We start from the raw sequence: 22,992 nt of genomic DNA, 5'->3' as shown, positions 1-22,992 counted from the left end.
GTATACTACATTATATACACCCCTGTATTATATAACTATACACCTATATACACAGTATACACTATATACAGTATACTACATTATATACACCCCTGTATTATATAACTATACACCTATATATACACAGTATACACTATATACAGTATACTACATTATATACACCCTGTATTATATAACTATACACCTATATATACACAGTATTAACTATATACAGTATACTACATTATATACACCCCTGTATTATATAACTATACACCTATATACACAGTATACACTATATACAGTATACTACATTATATACACCCCTGTATTATATAACTATACACCTATATACACACAGTATACACTATATACAGTATACTACATTATATACACCCCTGTATTATACAACTATACACCTATATATACAGTGTACTACATTATATACACCCCTGTATTATATAACTATACACCTATATACACAGTATACACTATATACAGTATACTACATTATATACACCCCTGTATTATATAACTATACACCTATATATACACACAGTATACACTATATACAGTATACTACATTATATACACCCTGTATTATATAACTATACACCTATATACACACAGTATACACTATATACAGTATACCACATTATATACACCCTGTATTATAAAACTATACACCTATATATACACAGTATACACTATATACAGTATACTACATTATATACACCCTGTATTATATAACTATACACCTATATATACACAGTATACACTATATACAGTATACTACATTATATACACCCTGTATTATATAACTATACACCTATATATACACACAGTATACACTATATACAGTATACTACATTATATACACCCTGTATTATATAACTATACACCTATATATACACACAGTATACTACATTATATACACCCCTGTATTATAACTATAACCTATATATACACACAGTATACACTATATACAGTATACTACATTATATACACCCCTGTATTATATAACTATACACCTATATATACACAGTATACACTATATACAGTATACTACATTATATACACCCTGTATTATATAACTATACACCTATATATACACACAGTATACACTATATACAGTATACTACATTATATACACCCTGTATTATATAACTATACACCTATATATACACACAGTATACTACATTATATACACCCCTGTATTATAACTATAACCTATATATACACACAGTATACACTATATACAGTATACTACATTATATACACCCCTGTATTATATAAATATACACCTATATACACAGTATACACTATATACAGTATACTACATTATATACACCCCTGTATTATATAACTATACACCTATTTATACACAGTATACACTATATACAGTATACTACATTATATACACCCTGTATTATATAACTATACACCTATATATACACACAGTATACACTATATACAGTATACTACATTATATACACCCTGTATTATATAACTATACACCTATATACACACAATATACACTATACACAGTATACTACATTATATACACCCGGTATTATATAACTATACACCTATATATATACACACACAGTATACACTATATACAGTATACTACATTATATACACCCTGTATTATATAACTATACACCTATATATACACACAGTATACACTACATACAGTATACTACATTATATACACCCTGTATTATATAACTATACACCTATATATACACAGTATACACTATATACAGTATACTACATTATATACAACCCTGTATTATATAACTATACACCTATATATACACAGTATACACTATATACAGTATACTACATTATATACACCATGTATTATATAACTATACACCTATATATACACACAGTATACACTATATACAGTATACTACATTATATACACCCCTGTATTATATAACTATACACCTATATATACACACAGTATACACTATATACAGTATACTACATTATATACACCCTGTATTATATAACTATACACCTATATATACACACAGTATACACTATATACAGTATACTACATTATATACACCCTGTATTATATAACTATACACCTATATATACACACAGTATACACTATATACAGTATACTACATTATATACACCCTGTATTATATAACTATACACCTATATATACACAGTATACACTATATACAGTATACTACATTATATGCACCCTGTATTATATAACTATACACCTATATATACACAGTATACACTATATACAGTATACTACATTATATACACCCTGTATTATATAACTATACACCTATACACACACAGTATACACTATATACAGTATACTACATTATATACACCCTGTATTATATAAGTATACACCTATATATACACACAGTATACACTATATACAGTATACTACATTATATACACCCTGTATTATATAACTATACACCTATATATACACAGTATACACTATATACAGTATACTACATTATATACACCCTGTATTATATAACTATACACCTATATATACACAGTATACACTATATACAGTATACTACAATATATACACCCTGTATTATATAACTATACACCTATATATACACACACAGTATACACTATATACAGTATACTACATTATATACCCTGTATTATATAACTATACACCTATATATACACAGTATACACTATATACTGTATACTACATTATATACCCTGTATTATATAACTATACACCTATATACACACACAGTATACACTATATACAGTATACTACATTATATACACCCTGTATTATATAACTATACACCTATATATACACACAATATACACTATATACTGTATACTACATTATATACACCCTGTATTATATAACTATACACCTATATATACACACAGTATACACTATATACAGTATACTACATTATATACACCCCTGTATTATATAACTATACACCTATATACACACACAGTATACACTATATACAGTATACTACATTATATACACCCTGTATTATATAACTATACACCTATATATACACAGTATACACTATATACAGTATACTACATTATATACACCCTGTATTATATAACTATACACCTATATATACACACAGTATACACTATATACAGTATACTACATTATATACACCCTGTATTATATAACTATACACCTATATATACACAGTATACACTATATACAGTATACTACATTATATACACCCTGTATTATATAACTATACACCTATATATACACAGTATACACTATATACAGTATACTACATAATATACACCCGGTATTATATAACTATACACCTATATACACACAGTATACACTATATACAGTATACTACATTATATACACCCCTGTATTATATAACTATACACCTATATACACACACTATACACTATATACAGTATACTACATTATATACACCCTGTATTATATAACTATACACCTATATATACACACACTATACACTATATACAGTATACTACATTATATACACCCTGTATTATATAACTATACACCTATATACACACACAGTATACACTATATACAGTATACTACATTATATACACCCTGTATTATATAACTATACACCTATATACGCACACAGTATACACTATATACAGTATACTACATTATATACACCCCTGTATTATATAACTATACACCTATATATACACAGTATACACTATATACAGTATACTACATTATATACACCCCTGTATTATATAACTATACACCTATATACACACACTATACACTATATACAGTATACTACATTATATACACCCTGTATTATATAACTATACACCTATATATACACACACTATACACTATATACAGTATACTACATTATATACACCCTGTATTATATAACTATACACCTATATACACACACAGTATACACTATATACAGTATACTACATTATATACACCCTGTATTATATAACTATACACCTATATACACACAGTATACACTATATACAGTATACTACATTATATACACCCCTGTATTATATAACTATACACCTATATATACACAGTATACACTATATACAGTATACTACATTATATACACCCTGTATTATATAACTATACACCTATATATACACAGTATACACTATATACAGTATACTACATTATATACACCCCTGTATTATATAACTATACACCTATATACACACAGTATACACTATATACAGTATACTACATTATATACACCCTGTATTATATAACTATACACATATATATACACAGTATACACTATATACAGTATACTACATTATATACACCCCTGTATTATATAACTACACACCTATATACACACAGTATACACTATATACAGTATACTACATTATATACACCCTGTATTATATAACTATACACCTATATATACACAGTATACACTATATACAGTATACTACATTATATACACCCTGTATTATATAACTATACACCTATATATACACAGTATACACTATATACAGTATACTACATTATATACACCCCTGTATTATATAACTATACACCTATATATACACACAGTATACACTATATACAGTATACTACATTATATACACCCTGTATTATATAACTATACACCTATATATACACAGTATACACTATATACAGTATACTACATTATATACACCCCTGTATTATATAACTATACACCTATATATACACACAGTATACTACATTATATACACCCCTGTATTATATAACTATACACCTATATATACACACAGTTTACTATATACAGTACACTACATTATATACACCCTGTATTATATAACTATAAACCTATATATACACACATAGTATACACTATATACAGTATACTACATTATATACACCCTGTATTATATAACTATACACCTATATACACACACAGTATACACTATATACAGTATACCACATTATATACACCCTGTATTATATAACTATACACCTATATATACACACAGTATACACTATATACAGTATACTACATTATATACACCCTGTATTATATAACTATACCCCTATATATACACACAGTATACACTATATACAGTATACTACATTATATACACTCCTGTATTACATAACTATACACCTATATATACACACAGTATACACTATATACAGTATACTACATTATATACACCCCTGTATTATATAACTATACACCTATATATACACACAATATACACTATATACAGTATACTACATTATATACACCCTGTATTATATAACTATACACCTATATATACACACAGTATACACTATATACAGTATACTACATTATATACACCCTGTATTATATAACTATACACCTATATATACACACACAGTATACACTATATACAGTATACTACATTATATACACCCTGTATTATATAACTATACACCTATATATACACAGTATACACTATATACAGTATACTACATTATATACACCCTGTATTATATAACTATACACCTATATACACACACAGTATACACTATATACAGTATACTGCATTATATACACCCTGTATTATATAACTATACCCCTATATATACACACAGTATACACTATATACAGTATACTACATTATATACACCCCTGTATTATATAACTATACACCTATATACACACAGTATACACTATATACAGTGTACTACATTATATACACCCCTGTATTATATAACTATACACCTATATATACACAGTATACACTATATACAGTATACTACATTATATACACCCCTGTATTATATAACTATACACCTATATATACACACAGTATACACTATATACAGTATACTACATTATATACACCCTGTATTATATAACTATACACCTATATATACACACAGTATACACTATATACAGTATACTACATTATATACACCCTGTATTATATAACTATACACCTATATATACACACAGTGTACACTATATACAGTATACTACATTATATACACCCTGTATTATATAACTATACACCTATATACACACACAGTATACACTATATACAGTATACTACATTATATACACCCCTGTATTATATAACTATACACCTATATATACACACAGTATACACTATATACAGTATACTACATTATATACACCCCTGTATTATATAACTATACATCTATATATACACAGTATACACTATATACAGTATACTACATTATATACACCCTGTATTATATAACTATACACCTATATACACACAGTATACACTATATACAGTATACTACATTATATACACCCTGTATTATATAACTATACACCTATATACACACACAGTATACACTATATACAGTATACTACATTATATACACCCCTGTATTATATAACTATACACCTATATATACACACAGTATACACTATATACAGTATACTACATTATATACACCCCTGTATTATATAACTATACACCTATATATACACACAGTATACACTATATACAGTATACTACATTATATACACCCTGTATTATATAACTATACACCTATATATACACACAGTATACACTATATACAGTATACTACATTATATACACCCCTGTATTATATAACTATACACCTATATATACACAGTATACACTATATACAGTATACTACATTATATACACCCTGTATTATATAACTATACACCTATATACACACAGTATACACTATATACAGTATACTACATTATATACACCCTGTATTATATAACTATACACCTATATACACACAGTATACACTATATACAGTATACTACATTATATACACCCTGTATTATATAACTATACACCTATATATACACACAGTATACACTATATACAGTATACTACATTATATACACCCCTGTATTATATAACTATACACCTATATACACACAGTATACACTATATACAGTATACTACATTATATACACCCTGTATTATATAACTATACACCTATATATACACAGTATACACTATATACAGTATACTACATTATACACACCCCTGTATTATATAACTATACACCTATATACACAGTATACACTATATACAGTATACTACATTATATACACCCCTGTATTATATAACTATACACCTATATACACACAGTATACACTATATACAGTATACTACATTATATACACCCCTGTATTATATAACTATACACCTATATATACACACAGTATACACTATATACAGTATACTACATTATATACACCCCTGTATTATATAACTATACACCTATATATACACAGTATACACTATATACAGTATACTACATTATATACACCCTGTATTATATAACTATACACCTATATATACACAGTATACACTATATACAGTATACTACATTATATACACCCTGTATTATATAACTATACACCTATATACACAGTATACACTATATACAGTATACTACATTATACACACCCCTGTATTATATAACTATACACCTATATATACACAGTATACACTATATACAGTATACTACATTATATACACCCCTGTATTATATAACTATACACCTATATATACACAGTATACACTATATACAGTATACTACATTATATACACCCCTGTATTATATAACTATTCACCTATATATACACACAGTATACACTATATACAGTATACTACATTATATACACCCCTGTATTATATAACTATACACCTATATATACACATAGTATACACTATATACAGTATACTACATTATATACACCCTGTATTATATAACTATACACCTATATATACACACACAGTATACACTATATACAGTATACTACATTATATACACCCTGTATTATATAACTATACACCTATATATACACAGTATACACTATATACAGTATACTACATTATATACACCCTGTATTATATAACTATACACCTATATATACACACAGTATACACTATATACAGTATACTACATTATATACACCCTGTATTATATAACTATACACCTATATATACACACAGTATACACTATATACAGTATACTACATTATATACACCCTGTATTATATAACTATAACCTATATATACACACACAGTATACACTATATACAGTATACTACATTATATACACACAATCTATATGGTATATACTCGTGTGAGCGGCTGATACCAGAGAATGCGGCTCCCTCACACTCCTCCATCTATATGGTATATACCCATGTGAGCGGCTGATACCAGAGAATGCGGCTCGCTCACACTCCGCCATCTATATGGTATATACACCCATGTGAGCGGCTGATACCAGAGAATGCGGCTCGCTCACACTCTGCCATCTATATGGTATATACACCCATGTGAGCGGCTGATACTAGAGAATGCGGCTCGCTCACACTCCACCATCTATACGGTATATACTCGTGTGATCGGCTGATACCAGAGAATGCGGCTCGCTCACACTTCGCCATCTATATGGTATATACACCCATGTGAGCGGCTGATACCAGAGAATGCGGCTCGCTCACACTTCGCCATCTATATGGTATATACACCCATGTGAGCGGCTGATACCAGAGAATGCAGCTCGCTCACACTCCACCATCTATATGGTATATACCCATGTGAGCGGCTGATACCAGAGAATGCGGCTCGCTCACACTTCGCCATCTATATGGTATATACACCCATGTGAGCGGCTGATACTAGAGAATGCGGCTCGCTCACACTCCACCATCTATACGGTATATACTCGTGTGATCGGCTGACAGCAGAGAATGCGGCTCGCTCACACTCCACCATCTATACGGTATATACACCCATGTGAGCGGCTGATACCAGAGAATGCAGCTCGCTCACACTCCACCATCTATATGGTATATACCCATGTGAGCGGCTGATACCAGAGAATGCGGCTCGCTCACACTCCACCATCTTTATGGTATATACCCATGTGAGCGGCTGATACCAGAGAATGCGGCTCGCTCACACTCCACCATCTATATGGTATATACCCATGTGAGCCGCTGATACCAGAGAATGCGGCTCGCTCACACTCCACCATCTATATGGTATATACCCATGTGAGCGGCTGATACCAGAGAATGCGGCTCGCTCACACTCCACCATCTTTATGGTATATACCCATGTGAGCAGCTGATACCAGAGAATGCGGCTCGCTCACACTCCACCATCTATATGGTATATACCCATGTGAGCGGCTGATACCAGAGAATGCGGCTCGCTCACACTCCACCATCTATATGGTATATACCCATGTGAGCGGCTGATACCGGAGAATGCAGCACGCTCACACTCCAGTATCTATATGGTATATAAACCCATGTGAGCGGCTGATACCAGAGAATGCAGCTCGCTCACACTCCGCCATCTATACCCTATATACACCCATGTGAGTGGCTGATACCAGAGAATGCGGCTCGCTCACACTCCACCATCTATATGGTATATACCCATGTGAGCGGCTGATACCAGAGAATGCGGCTCCCTCACACTCCACCATCTATATGGTATATACCCATGTTAGCGGCTGATACCAGAGAATGCAGCTCGCTCACACTCCACCATCTATATGGTATATACCCATGTGAGCGGCTGATACCAGAGAATGCGGCTCGCTCACACTCCACCATCTATATGGTATATACCCATGTTAGCGGCTGATACCAGAGAATGCGGCTCGCTCACACTCCACCATCTATATGGTATATACACCCATGTGAGCGGCTGATACCAGAGAATGCGGCTTGCTCACACTCCACCATCTATATGGTATATACACCCGTGTGAGCGGCTGATACCAGAGAATGCAGCTCCCTCACACTCCACCATCTATATGTTATATACCCATGTTAGCGGCTGATACCAGAGAATGCGGCTCGCTCACACTCCACCATCTATATGGTATATACACCCATGTGAGCAGCTGATACCAGAGAATGCGGCTCCCTCACACTCCGCCATCTATATGGTATATACACCCATGTGAGCGGCTGATACCAGAGAATGCGGCTTGCTCACACTCCACCATCTATATGGTATATACACCCGTGTGAGCGGCTGATACCAGAGAATGCAGCTCCCTCACACTCCACCATCTATATGTTATATACCCATGTTAGCGGCTGATACCAGAGAATGCGGCTCGCTCACACTCCACCATCTATATGGTATATACACCCATGTGAGCAGCTGATACCAGAGAATGCGGCTCCCTCACACTCCACCATGTATATGGTATATACACCCATGTGAGCAGCTGATACCAGAGAATGCGGCTCGCTCACACTCCGCCATAACAACGAGGACAATTCCTACTTCTGGTGTAAATTACTGACCTGCTGCAAGTCCTCAGATCGGAGGGAAGGTCTGGTGGCTGCAGGACCTGTGTGACGTCACTGTCATGTGATCATAGAGGGGGAGGTCTAGTGGCTGCAGGACCTGTGTGACATCACTATCATGTGATCATAGGGGAGGATGTCCAGTGGCTACAGGACCTGTGTGATAACACTGTCATGTGATCATAAAGGAGGAGGTCTAGTGTCTACAGGACCTATGTGACATCACTGTCATGTGATCATAGAGGATGGCAGGAAATGCTAGAGCCTTTTGGAGCCATGTGATCGTGGTGGAGTATAATTGGCTCCAGGACCTTTGTAAGGAGACTGAGGGCGGGGTTAGAGATAATAATAATAATAATAGTCTTTATTTGTATGATGCCAACTTATTCTGCAGCGCTTAGAGATATTCAGCGCTGCTCTCTTAACTCTGTATTAGCTGTAGACTGACACAGGACGGCCGCTATATACGCCACCTATTACGCAGCATGCACAGTGATATGTGGCGGCACTGTGGATGAGGGATACAATGTAGGGCGGCGCGGTGCTGTGGATGAGGGATACAATGTAGGGCGGCGCGGTGCTGTGGATGAGGGATACAATGTAGGGGGTGCTGTGGATGAGGGATACAATGTAGGGGGTGCTGTGGATGAGGGATACAATGTAGGGCGGTGCTGTGGATGAGGGATACAATGTAGGGCGGCGTGGTGCTGTGGGTGAGGGATACAATGTAGGGCGGCGTGGTGCTGTGGATGAGGGATACAATGTAGGGCGGTGCTGTGGATGAGGGATACAATGTAGGGGGTGCTGTGGATGAGGGATACAATGTAGGGCGGTGCTGTGGATGAGGGATACAATGTAGGGGGGCGCGGTGCTGTGGATGAGGGATACAATGTAGGGGGTGCTGTGGATGAGGGATACAATGTAGGGCGGTGCTGTGGATGAGGGATACAATGTAGGGGGTGCTGTGGATGAGGGATACAATGTAGGGCGGTGCTGTGGATGAGGGATACAATGTAGGGGGTGCTGTGGATGAGGGATACAATGTAGGGCGGTGCGGTGCTGTGGATGAGGGATACAATGTAGGGCGGTGCTGTGGATGAGGGATACAATGTAGGGGGTGCTGTGGATGAGGGATACAATGTAAGGCGGTGCTGTGGATGAGGGATACAATGTAGGGCGGTGCTGTGGATGAGGGATACAATGTAGGGCGGTGCTGTGGATGAGAGATACAATATAGGGGGGTGCGGTGCTGTGGATGAGGGATACAATGTAGGGTGGCGCGGTGCTGTGGATGAGGGATACAATGTAGGGTGGCGTGGTGCTGTGGATGAGGGATACAATGTAGGGCGGTGCTGTGGATGAGAGATACAATATAGGGGGGCGCTGCGCTGTGGATGAGGGATACAATGTAGGGCGGCGCTGTGGATTAGAGATACAATGTAGGGCGGCGCGGTGCTGTGGATGAGAGATACAATATAGGGGGGCGCTGCGCTGTGGATGAGGGATACAATGTAGGGCGGCGCTGTGGATGAGGGATAGAATGTAGGGTGGCGCAGTGCTGTGGATGAGGGATAGAATGTAGGGTGGCGCGGTGCTGTGGATGAGGGATACAATGTAGGGCGGCGCTGTGGATGAGGGATACAATGTAGGGTGGCGCTGTGGATGAGGGATACAATGTAGGGCGGCGCTGTGGATGAGAGATACAATGTAGGGCGGCGCGGTGCTGTGGATGAGAGATACAATATAGGGGGCGCTGCGCTGTGGATGAGGGATACAATGTAGGGTGGCGCGGTGCTGTGGATGAGGGATAGAATGTAGGGTGGCGCAGTGCTGTGGATGAGGGATAGAATGTAGGGTGGCGCGGTGCTGTGGATAAGGGATAGAATGTAGGGTGGCGCGATGCTGTGGATGAGAGATACAATATAGGGGGGCGCTGCGCTGTGGATGAGGGATACAATGTAGGGCGGTGCGGTGCTGTGGATGAGAGATATAATATAGGGGGGCGCTGCGCTGTGGATGAGGGATACAATGTAGGGCGGCGCGGTGCTGTGGATGAGAGATACAATATAGGGGGCGCTGCGCTGTGGATGAGGGATAGAATGTAGGGCGGCGCGGTGCTGTGGATGAAAGATATAATATAGGGGGCGCTGCGCTGTGGATGAGGGATAGAATGTAGGGCGGCGCGGTGCTGTGGATGAGAGATACAATATAGGGGGCGCTGCGCTGTGGATGAGGGATAGAATGTAGGGCGGCGCGGTGCTGTGGATGAAAGATATAATATAGGGGGCGCTGCGCTGTGGATGAGAGATACAATGTAGGGCGGCGCGGTGCTGTGGATGAGAGATACAATATAGGGCGGCGCTGTGCTGTGGATGAGGGATACAATGTAGGGTGGCGCGGTGCTGTGGATGAGGGATAGAATGTAGGGTGGCGCAGTGCTGTGGATGAGGGATAGAATGTAGGGTGGCTCGGTGCTGTGGATGAGGGATAGAATGTAGGGTGGCGCGATGCTGTGGATGAGAGATACAATATAGGGGGCGCTGCGCTGTGGATGAGGGATACAATGTAGGGCGGGGCGGTGCTGTGGATGAGAGATATAATATAGGGGGGGCGCTGCGCTGTGAGGGACTTTATGGATGAGGGTGGTGGTGAATTGTTTCCTGTATTTGGCACAGGGCAGAGGCGTCTGAGTAGCGGCTGGACAGGTAGATGAGCCTGGCTGCCGCATTCAAGGTGGATTGGAGGGGGTAATAATCGAGCCGAGAGCAGATGAGGGCAACAATGAGCGTTTTCAGCGCGTCCACAGAGAGAAAAGGGGCGGATTCTTGTGATGCTCTTGAGGTGCAGCTGACCTGTTCGGGCCACAGATTGGATGTAGGGGGTAAATGAGACATCAGAGTCAAATATAACCCTTGTTAGCGCAATTTTCACTTTCCGATATATTGTGGGTGCCATATTAGATAAGAATAATGTGCAGGCCTGGAGAGCCTTTCAAAGCCCACACGTCTGACCATCATGTGTCCCAAAAGAGTCCGTCTTTATTAACGCGCGTAAAGTTTAAAGTTTTAACACAGGAAGTTAGGTAATTTAGGATACAGTTACATTATTTAGCGTGCTGATTGGTCGTTCTCAGAGGGAGGTATTTGTGAGGTAGCTTGTGATGTCATCCATCTGGGAGGTGCTTCGGTGAGCACGCTCAGTTCATTCTTGAATTTGGTTTCATAAGAAGAACATCCTGTTTCTCTTCTCTGCTTGTCCAAGACAAAGACATTCCCAGATAGGTTTTTGCCAGTTAGAACCAGTTTGACCAGTTTATGGACACAGAGCACTGCTCCTCCAATTCTTGTGGCGGTGGTGGTGGTGGTGGGGGGGGGGCGATGTTCCCTTCCCCAAGAGGTTTACATAATAGACACCATATAGTATCTTCACAGTTGACAACAGAAAATACATACAAAATGGTCAACCTATCGGCCATCTCCCACACCCTAAGACAGCGAGCATGCTGGGAGTAATGGAGGTGACACACACTGAGATGGAGATGTCATGATGAGGGTGATTAGTGGAGGGTGGAAACACCAGCAGGTCAGTTTTTCAGAGGTTCAGTTTTAGGTAGAGAGAGGACATAGTGCTAGAGACAGCAGACAGACAGTCGGTGGAGTTCTGGAGGACCGGTGCTGTGATGTCACGGGAAGAGGTGCATAACGGTGTCGTCAGCGTGGATATGGGACTGATAGTGTGTCCAATAGGGGCTGTGTAGATGGAGAAGAGGAGGGGGCCGAGGACAGAGCCCTGGGGGACCCCAACAGCAAGGGGAGGGGGCCGAGGATCGAGCTCTGGGGGACCCCAGACCCCAACAGCAAGGAGAAGAGGGGAGGGCACTGAGAAACAAGCCCTGGAGGACCCCAACAGCCAGGGGAAAGGAGGGGGGCGAGGCCCTAGGGAACCCCATTAGCAAGGGAAAGAGGAGAGTAGGGGGCCGAGGACCAAGCCCTGGGGGACCCCAACAGCAAGGGAAAGAGGGGAGTGGGCCGAGGATCGAGTCCTAGTGGATCCCATCAGCTAGGGGAAGAGGAGGTGAGGGGGCCGAGCCATGGGGGACCTCAAAAGCAAGAGAACGAGGAGAGGGGGCCAAGGACGAGTGCTGGGAGAACCCAACAGCTAGGAGGAAGGTGCCGAGCCCTGGGGTACCCCAACAGCAAGGAAAAGAGGAGGGGAGGAGGCCGAGCACTGAGCCATGGGGGACTCCAACAGCAAGGGGAAGAGGATAAGAGGGGGTCGAGGACCGAGCCCTCGGGGACCGCACAGCAAGGGGAGGGGGCAAGGACTGAGCTCTGAGCTCTTCCTAACAGCAATGGGAAGAGGAGAGGGCACTGAGGACTGAGCCCTGGGGGACCCCAACAGCAAGAGAAAGAGGAGAGTTGGGGGCCAAGGACCGAGCCCTGGGGGACCCCCACAGCAGGGAAAAGATAAGAGTAGGGGTCCGAGCCCTGGGGGACCTCAACAGCAAGAAAGAGAGAGGGGCCAAGGACCGAGTCCTGGGGGACCCCAACAGCAAGGGGAAGGGGCTGAGGACTGAGCCCTGAAGGAACCCAACAGCAAGGAAAAGAGGAGAGTAGGGGGCCATGAACCAAACCCTGGGGGACCCCAACGGCAAGGGAAAGAGGAGAGGGTGCCGAGGACCGAGTCCTGGGGAACCCCAGCAGCAAGGGGAAAGGGACAAGGACCGAGCTCTGGGGGACCCCAACAGCAAGGAAAAAAGAGGAGGGTAGGGGGCTGAGGACCGAGCCCTGGGGGACCCCAACAGCAAAGGTAAGAGGAGAGCAGGGATCAAGGACCGAGTCCTGGGGGACCCTAATAGCAAAGGGAAGAGGAGAGGGGGCTGAGGACCGAACACTGGGGGACCCCAACAGCAAGGGAAGAGAAGGGGAGGGGCCAAGGACTGAGCCCTGGGGGACCCTAACAGCAAGGGGAAGAGGAGAGGGGGCTGAGGACCAAGCCCTGGGAGGACCCCAACAGCAAGGGGAAGTCACACCGATTCAGCCACTACACGGCCTGACCATTGTCTGTGTGTATAGCATCCCATACTCTCCACCTCGCCATACCATGCACATCTCCAGCCCTTTTACCTTCTGTATCACTCCATTTGTAGTATGTAAGCTTGTTGGAGCCCCTGACCCATACTGTCTCCAACTGATTACTACATGTAACCGTGGTTTTCGTATTTTTGTCATTCTGTATCCCCGTTTTTGTGAGTGCTGAATATGTTGGCTCACCGCTCCCTGGGACAGCAGCGGAGTAAACTGAACAGCAGCCACTCTGACCTTCGTGAACGGCATAGTCTGATCGTCCGCAGCGCTCATAGCTCCCGACTGCCGCGTGTCGCCTTGTTCCATGCCGGACGCCGCTGCCTACAGATGCTGTCAGGATGGGGATACAGCGGTTCCTCCATACATGGTGGCTACAGGACCTGTGAGTGCCAGGACGGGCACACAGACAGCCAATCAGGAACAGGGGGCGGCAACCCCCTGTCAAACACTCAGTATCTTGACTCCACCTCAACTTCAGGTAGCGTCAAGATACACTAATGCCACTTCTGTGTTGGTGATGAAACCTGCTTTCCTCTAGACGTAGCGGATGCCCTCTTGTTACCGTCGCAGTCCTGGGTATAAACAGATCCTGGCAGAGATCCTTGTATCGTCCCCTCATGTATTTATACAGAGTTTTTTGATCACCCCTTAGCCGTCTTTTTTCCGGGGTGAATAATCCCAGTTTTGGTGCCTCTCTGGGTATTCCAGTCCCGTCATTCCATGTATTAGTTTAGTTGCCCTTCTTTGTACCCCTCCAGCACTGTAACATCTTTCCTGAGCACCGGTGTCCAGAACTGTGCGCAGTATTCCATGTGAGGCCTGACAAGTGCCTTATATAGTGGAAGAATAATGTTCTTGACCCTATACCACTTTAAATGCACCCCAATACTTTATTTGCTTTTGCACCAGCTGACTGGCATTGATTGCTCCAGTTAAGTCCACTAGTACCCCAGGTCTTTTCCCTAGCAGTTCCCCATTTAGTGTATATTGGTGACATCCGTTTCTCCTGCCCATGTGCAGAACCTTACATTTATCAATATTGAAATTCATTTGCCATTTTCCTTCCCAAGCCCCCGGCTTATCTTGGTCCGTTTGCAGCCATACATTGTCCTCATTTGTATTAATTACCTTGTATAGTTTGCTACCATCTGCAAATATTGATATTTTAGTGTGCAGCCCCTCTATCAGGTCGTTGATAAATATATTGAACAGAATGGGGCCTAATATTGAGCCCCTGGCACCTCACTAGCAACAGTGGCCCAATCGGAGTACAAGCCATTCATTACCACCCTTGGCTTACACACGTTTTCGCCCAGACCGAGCTGTCTTATTTTATATATCAGCCTATTATGCGGCACGGTGTCAAATGCTTTAGAAAAATTCAGATCAATATACTCTCCCAGGTCCAGCCTAGAACATACCTCATTGTAGAAGCTGATCAGATTGGTTTCACATGATCAACTCCTTATGAACCAATGCTGATGAGTTATACCGTTGTTTTCCTTGAGGTATTCCAGGATGGCATCTTTCAGAAACCGCTCCAATATTTTTCCAATTATTGAAGTAAGACCTACCAGCCTGTAGTTACCAGGCTCTCTTCTTGACCCCTTTTTGTATATTGGAACAATATTGGCAATGCGCTAATCCAATGGTACAACCCCAGTATCAATAAATTACCTAAATATAAGACATAGCGGTCTATCTATCATGTCACTTAGTTCCCTCAGAACCCTTGGTTGTATTCCATCTGACCCAGGGATTTGTCCATTTTAATCTTTTTTAACCATCACTGCACTTCCTCCTGAGTTGGACAGGTGATATTTAGTGGGGGGTTCATTTTATCCCCCTGTATCTCATGTGATATTTATTTTTGCATCTTGAGAAAAAACAATTTAATAGATCTGCCTTCCCCCATCATCTTCTATGATTTCTCCTGCATTATTTTTTAGTGGGCCAGCGCTCTCAGTGCAAATCCTTTTACAGTTTATAGAATTGAAAAATAGTTTAGGGTTAATTTTGCTCTCTTTGGCAATCTGTCTCTCTGCCTCCTCCTTGGCAGTTTTGATCTTTTCCTTAATTAGTTTTTTTCGCTGTATGTTTTTAGCGTTTTTTCACTGCCGCCTTATTCACTGAAAAGACTCCTAAAACACCACTTTTATTTCAATTATGTTAAAACTGGTAGGCTTCAAAAACAAACAAACATAAATCAAACTAAATTAGTGATGCAAACACTAAACCACCCCTTATCTGGTATTTGCAATACATAGACCCTGAAACTGCAGAACCGGAAAAGTACACCTATTAACCCTTTCCAATCCAATTTCTATACTGGTTTTCCTAGGGCGCTTACTCTTTTTCTGCTGTTATACAACGGCGCTATATGCTGGCTAAAGCCAGTACTGCATGAGGTGATACGTTGGATAGGCTCTGACAGCAGAGAGGCTGGCAATATACAGTAAGAGAACCCCGACGGGCATCTTCCAACATCAGAGCTGTACAGCCTTAAATCATAATGTCTTTAGAAGTCAGACAGTGGAGTGGGAAGGGTTAAAGTGTGTATTAAAAATTACGGATGGGTCCTAGTCTGTAAGGAAACATGAAAAATTACATCAGCCAGGATATGTTGTTCTATCAAGTGTCAGTGTAACAATAATATGCCAAGGCACACAGAGACAGTCCTAATGGCTGTAATTGTAATGAATGTGGGTACCTCAATATATCCAAAAGCTTTTGTTAAAGCTTCTAGGATATCCCCTTCATTGATTCAGGAGTCTCAAGATGTTTTTTGTGTACTGGTGGTGTTAAAGGAGATGTCCCGCGCCGAAACGGGTTTTTTTTTTTTAAAACCCCCCCCCCGTTCGGCGCGAGACAACCCCGATGCAGGGGTTAAAAAAACCACCCGCACAGCGCTTACCTGAATCCCGGCGGTCCGGCGTCTTCATACTCACCTGCTGAAGATGGCCGCCGGGATCCTCTGTCTTCGTGGACCGCAGCTCTTCTGTGCGGTCCACTGCCGATTCCAGCCTCCTGATTGGCTGGAATCGGCACGTGACGGGGCGGAGCTACACGGAGCCGCTCTCTGGCACGAGCGGCTCCATAGAAGACTGCTGAAGACCCGGACTGCGCAAGCGCGGCTAATTTGGCCATCGGAGGCCAAAAATTAGTCGGCACCATGGAGACGAGGACGCTAGCAACGGAGCAGGTAAGTAAAAAACTTTTTATAACTTCTGTATGGCTCATAATTAATGCACAATGTAGATTACAAAGTGCATTATTATGGCCATACAGAAGTGTATAGACCCACTTGCTGCCTCGGGACAACCCCTTTAAGCACTGGTTCTGGAAACCCCCTTTCAGATAGACATTCCATCAAGATTTGGTCACTAAGAGGGGACCCGATGGTATAATTACTCATGTATACCACAACAACTTGCTATATAAGCAATCATACATCTACATAAATACAGTGAATATGGTCTGTATCTAAAGAGTCTATAATGATGAGTGTTGAGCATTTATTAGAACATCATTTCTTCACATTTGATGGTAATTTTTTTACAGATCACAGGAGCACCTATGGGCTCCAAATTCTCCCTAAACAGGTTTATTTAGTAGGATAGCATCAACACTCCTAACTGGGGGACTCCCTTTATTGGAACTACCAGAAGTAAAGTCCCACGATATCCTGTTAACAGTTTGTAGTTCTCATTCTAATTTAATCCATCTAACTCTTGTCTAACATCTTTACTGTCCCTGAATTCTTGTGACCAATTGTTGTAGTGCTCCGTCAACCCACCTAATTAATTATTCATTGATGGGGAAGATGCCCGAGACCATCAGGCGTACGAGTGGAGGAAAAATTTCCTTTTGTATTTTTGGGAGGTACAATAGTAAAACGGACACCTTTAAATCCTTTGGAATAGAAGCCGTTATCAACTCCAAAAGAGGATGAAATATAAGGAAAAATGTGTTGAATAGAGAGGCATGCTGGATATTGGCATTAGATCCCAGAATCCCTGAAGGAATGAACAGTAGATCAGATTCATCTTCTATATGCTAATTGGCATTATTTAAATGAGCTTTAATACAAAGGTGCCCTTTCCTGTAGTTTTTTGAAAATTCCCACATATAAGGATAAAGGCATAATGACATCATTGTGAACGGCCGCTTACATACATATCTATTTATTGCAGTGCTTTCTATGTTAAATGGTTAATTGTGAGGTTAGCACCTCAGAGGGAGCAAAGCAATGCATAGCTGTAAATAATTTGCAACTAATGACAGGCAGCTGAGACAGCAGAAACATGTTAGCAACATGCTATCAAAGGCATGCGACCTTTAACATGTGTCGCATGTTGAATATTAGAATTAAAGGAGAAATCTCATATAGAAACTGCCAACTTTTTTACACATTGTATTTATAGAATGTAGTGGGCTTCAGGAGGCCCCCCCCCCCCTCCCTGTGGAGTATGTGGTCTAGTCAGCCTAGATTAGAGTGGGTTACGGGAGGTCCTCTATTACGGAACCTACTGTAACCCACTCCAGTCTAGCGCAGGAGCGCACTCCAGTCTAGACAGTAGGTTCCCCCTATGCAGTCTGTGGTCTCGTCCAGTCAGTCAGTGCAGCCTAGAATGTAGTGGGTTACAGTAGGTTCCCCCTATGCAGTCTGTGGTCTGGTCCAGTCAGTCAGCGCAGGCTAGAATGTAGTGGGTTACAGTAGGTTCCCCCCTATGCAGTCTGTGGTCTCGTCCAGTCAGTCAGCGCAGGCTAGACTGGAGTGGGTTACAGTAGGTTCCCCCTATGCAGTCTGTGGTCTCGTCCAGTCAGTCAGCGCAGGCTAGACTGGAGTGGGTTACAGTAGGTTCCCCCTATGTAGTCTGTGGTCTCGTCCAGTCAGTCAGCACAGGCTAGACTGGAGTGGGTTACAGTAGGTTCCCCCCTATGCAGTCTGTGGTCTCGTCCAGTCAGTCAGTGCAGCCTAGAATGTAGTGGGTTACAGTAGGTTCCCCCTATGCAGTCTGTGGTCTGGTCCAGTCAGTCAGCGCAGGCTAGACTAGAGTGGGTTACAGTAGGTTCCCCCTATGCAGTCTGTGGTCTCGTCCAGTCAGTCAGCGCAGGCTAGAATGTAGTGGGTTACAGTAGGTTCCCCCCCTATGCAGTCTGTGGTCTGGTCCAGTCAGTCAGCGCAGGCTAGACTGGAGTGGGTTACAGTAGGTTCCCCCTATGCAGTCTGTGGTCTCGTCCAGTCAGTCAGTGCAGGCTAGACTGGAGTGGGTTACAGTAGGTTCCCCCCTATGCAGTCTGTGGTCTCGTCCAGTCAGTCAGTGCAGCCTAGAATGTAGTGGGTTACAGTAGGTTCCCCCCCTATGCAGTCTGTGGTCTCGTCCAGTCAGTCAGTGCGGCCTAGAATGTAGTGGGTTAGAGGAGCCCCTCCCTACTGTGGAGTCTGTGATCTAGTCTAGTCAGTCAGCACAACCCCCCGTGGATCCTGTGGTGTAGTTTAGTCAGTCATTGGAGCCTAGAGTGTGGTGGGTTACAGGAGGTCAACCCCCCATGGAGTCTGTGGTCTCATCTAGTCAGTAAACATAGGCTAGAATGGAGGGGGATGCAGGAAGCGAACATCAATTCTGAGGCAAAGAAGGAGGTTCCCCAGCGCACTTAAATAGGAGAGTAATTGCTGTTTAGGCTGCAGCTGAGCTGAAAGTATGGAGAGGGGGTCAACTCCTTCATTGCTGATAGAAAACAAAAGAAAAAGATTACATTCAAACCAGAATAGCAAGAGGGCAGCAGACCCAACACTAAGGCCACATGGTCATCAAAGGCCTGGCAATTGTGAGGGGGGGGGGGGGTCAGCTCAGCTTTCCTAGTGTCCTGAATGACAGCTGATGATATTGCATCAATCCTTATACCACAATTAAGGCAAGACAAAAGGTAATATTCTTCCAGCAACTCGGATATAAAGAGGCAGAAAAAAACCCAGCACAGGATGAAAAGCAAAACTCAAAAAAACCAAATATAAACAAATACCAGTAGAATCCCGATGGCAATAATTTAATGCAAACTCTATGAAAAACAAAAAGGTCTCCCATTCTTCATAGTTGTTCAACACAAAGCCACACAAATCTTGCTCCAAACTTTGATTCAGTCACTCCATTTGACCATTAATTTCTGAATGGTAGGAAATGGAATACAAAGAGAGGTACACAGAGACCACCAAAACCTGGAAAGAAAGTGAACTCCTCAGTTGGAGACTTGTTCCTCGGTAGACCAGAAATTTTGACAGTGTTAGCAATAAACAATTTTCCAGCAAGAAGACACTTAAACTTGGAACGCGTGCAGACAATGCATCTCTTCTAATAGTTAAGCGTATTATTTATGCATGGATGTCTAGCTAAAACAGAGTCATAAGTTTCCAACAGAGTCAGAAGACGTAGATGGAGAGGAATAAATAATTTCCTTTCAGGAAGATTATTAGGGGTGAGATTCTGAGCTTCTTTAAATCTAAAGGAGAGGGCAGACACCACTACTCCTTCAGCCAGAATAGGAGCGGGAGGCTTCTCAGAGACCAACGGGACACAACTCCTCAGTAAAGCATCTGCGTTAACATTTTTTGACATCAAGCTTTTTTTATTAAGGTATTTCAAATGGTAAATTCCCATTTCACCAGCTGGGATCCCCACGCAGGAGGTGTGAACATGAAAATACATTTCCTAGTAACATAAATCCAAGTGTAGCATCATAGAAAAATCATAACCAAGGTTCGTGGTAATTGCTATCATGCACCATTTCCTTTTCCGGCTCCCTGTTTTACTGCTTTCCTTCTAGTTCCTGAAGCTTATAATTTGTGGAAAAATTTAAAAAAGGCATAAAGAGGTGACTTGTGTAAAATTGGGTTAGATTATGGGGCATACATAAATAAAAATGTAACTTCGGACTTTATTTATGATAAGGTGCTACAGGCCAGGGGACTCCAAATATGAGACCCACGTTTGCAAAGGCTTCCATCTCAGCTTTCCTAGTTGCATGAATTTTCTTGTAGACCATGTATGATACTCTGTGCATCACCACAAAAATTAATAGAGAGAAAGACTTTCACTGGGAAGCAATATGTATCTGGGCTACAATAAATATATAATGTGATAGTTTATGAGGTTGGTTCGCAGTTTGGAGTGGGGGGGGGGGAGACTGTAGATATGAACAGGAACGGTACTTGGAGGACCTTAGAAATCTAGCAAGTGATTTAGTGCCAGAAATCTGAAATTATTGGTCAAGTCCACCAGGTATGGGCATCTGAACCTATGGCAGAACACCCTCAGAAGCATTCATGAGAGCTACTGGGAAATATGTGATAAAGGTGCTGTGGTAACAGATAATTCCAAGGCAACACTTTGAGAGCGGTTTCAGCTAGTGTAATCTGGTAGCTTTGCTTCTAGACTGTTGTACAACAATACCATCTAGCTAATGTCATGGTGGTAATTCCAGTTTCCAGTAGCATGAAAGGAAGTTTTTGATTTTCAGGTGTTTGATTGAAAATCAAATAGAGCAAAGAGAGATAGTACATTTCAGTAATGGGGAGAGAATACACACTCATTCATAAGGTAGTTGGAGAGATAACAGGATTCATTTTAGTT

General features: G+C 41.0%; 1 protein-coding gene across 5 annotated transcripts in view; it reads right to left on the bottom strand.

Annotated features, from left to right (window-relative positions):
• LOC136572295 (zinc finger protein 271-like) overlaps nucleotides 1–22,992 on the bottom strand; it is a 302,103-nt gene that overhangs the window by 204,200 nt on the left and 74,911 nt on the right. For 2 of the 5 annotated variants that reach the window (XM_066572752.1, XM_066572756.1), the window contains exon 1: nucleotides 10,272–10,328. The exons of the other annotated variants lie outside the window; for them this stretch is intronic. The gene's annotated coding sequence lies outside the window, so the exon portion shown is untranslated. Of the gene's footprint in view, nucleotides 1–10,271; nucleotides 10,329–22,992 lie in introns of those variants that run through there. 5 annotated transcript variants of the gene reach the window in all.

This window comes from Eleutherodactylus coqui, chromosome 7, assembly GCF_035609145.1.
Source record: "Eleutherodactylus coqui strain aEleCoq1 chromosome 7, aEleCoq1.hap1, whole genome shotgun sequence".
Classification (NCBI taxonomy): domain Eukaryota; kingdom Metazoa; phylum Chordata; class Amphibia; order Anura; family Eleutherodactylidae; genus Eleutherodactylus; species Eleutherodactylus coqui.
The sequence above is the reverse complement of the archived record's forward strand: the minus strand, read 5'-3'. Positions and strand labels throughout refer to the sequence as shown.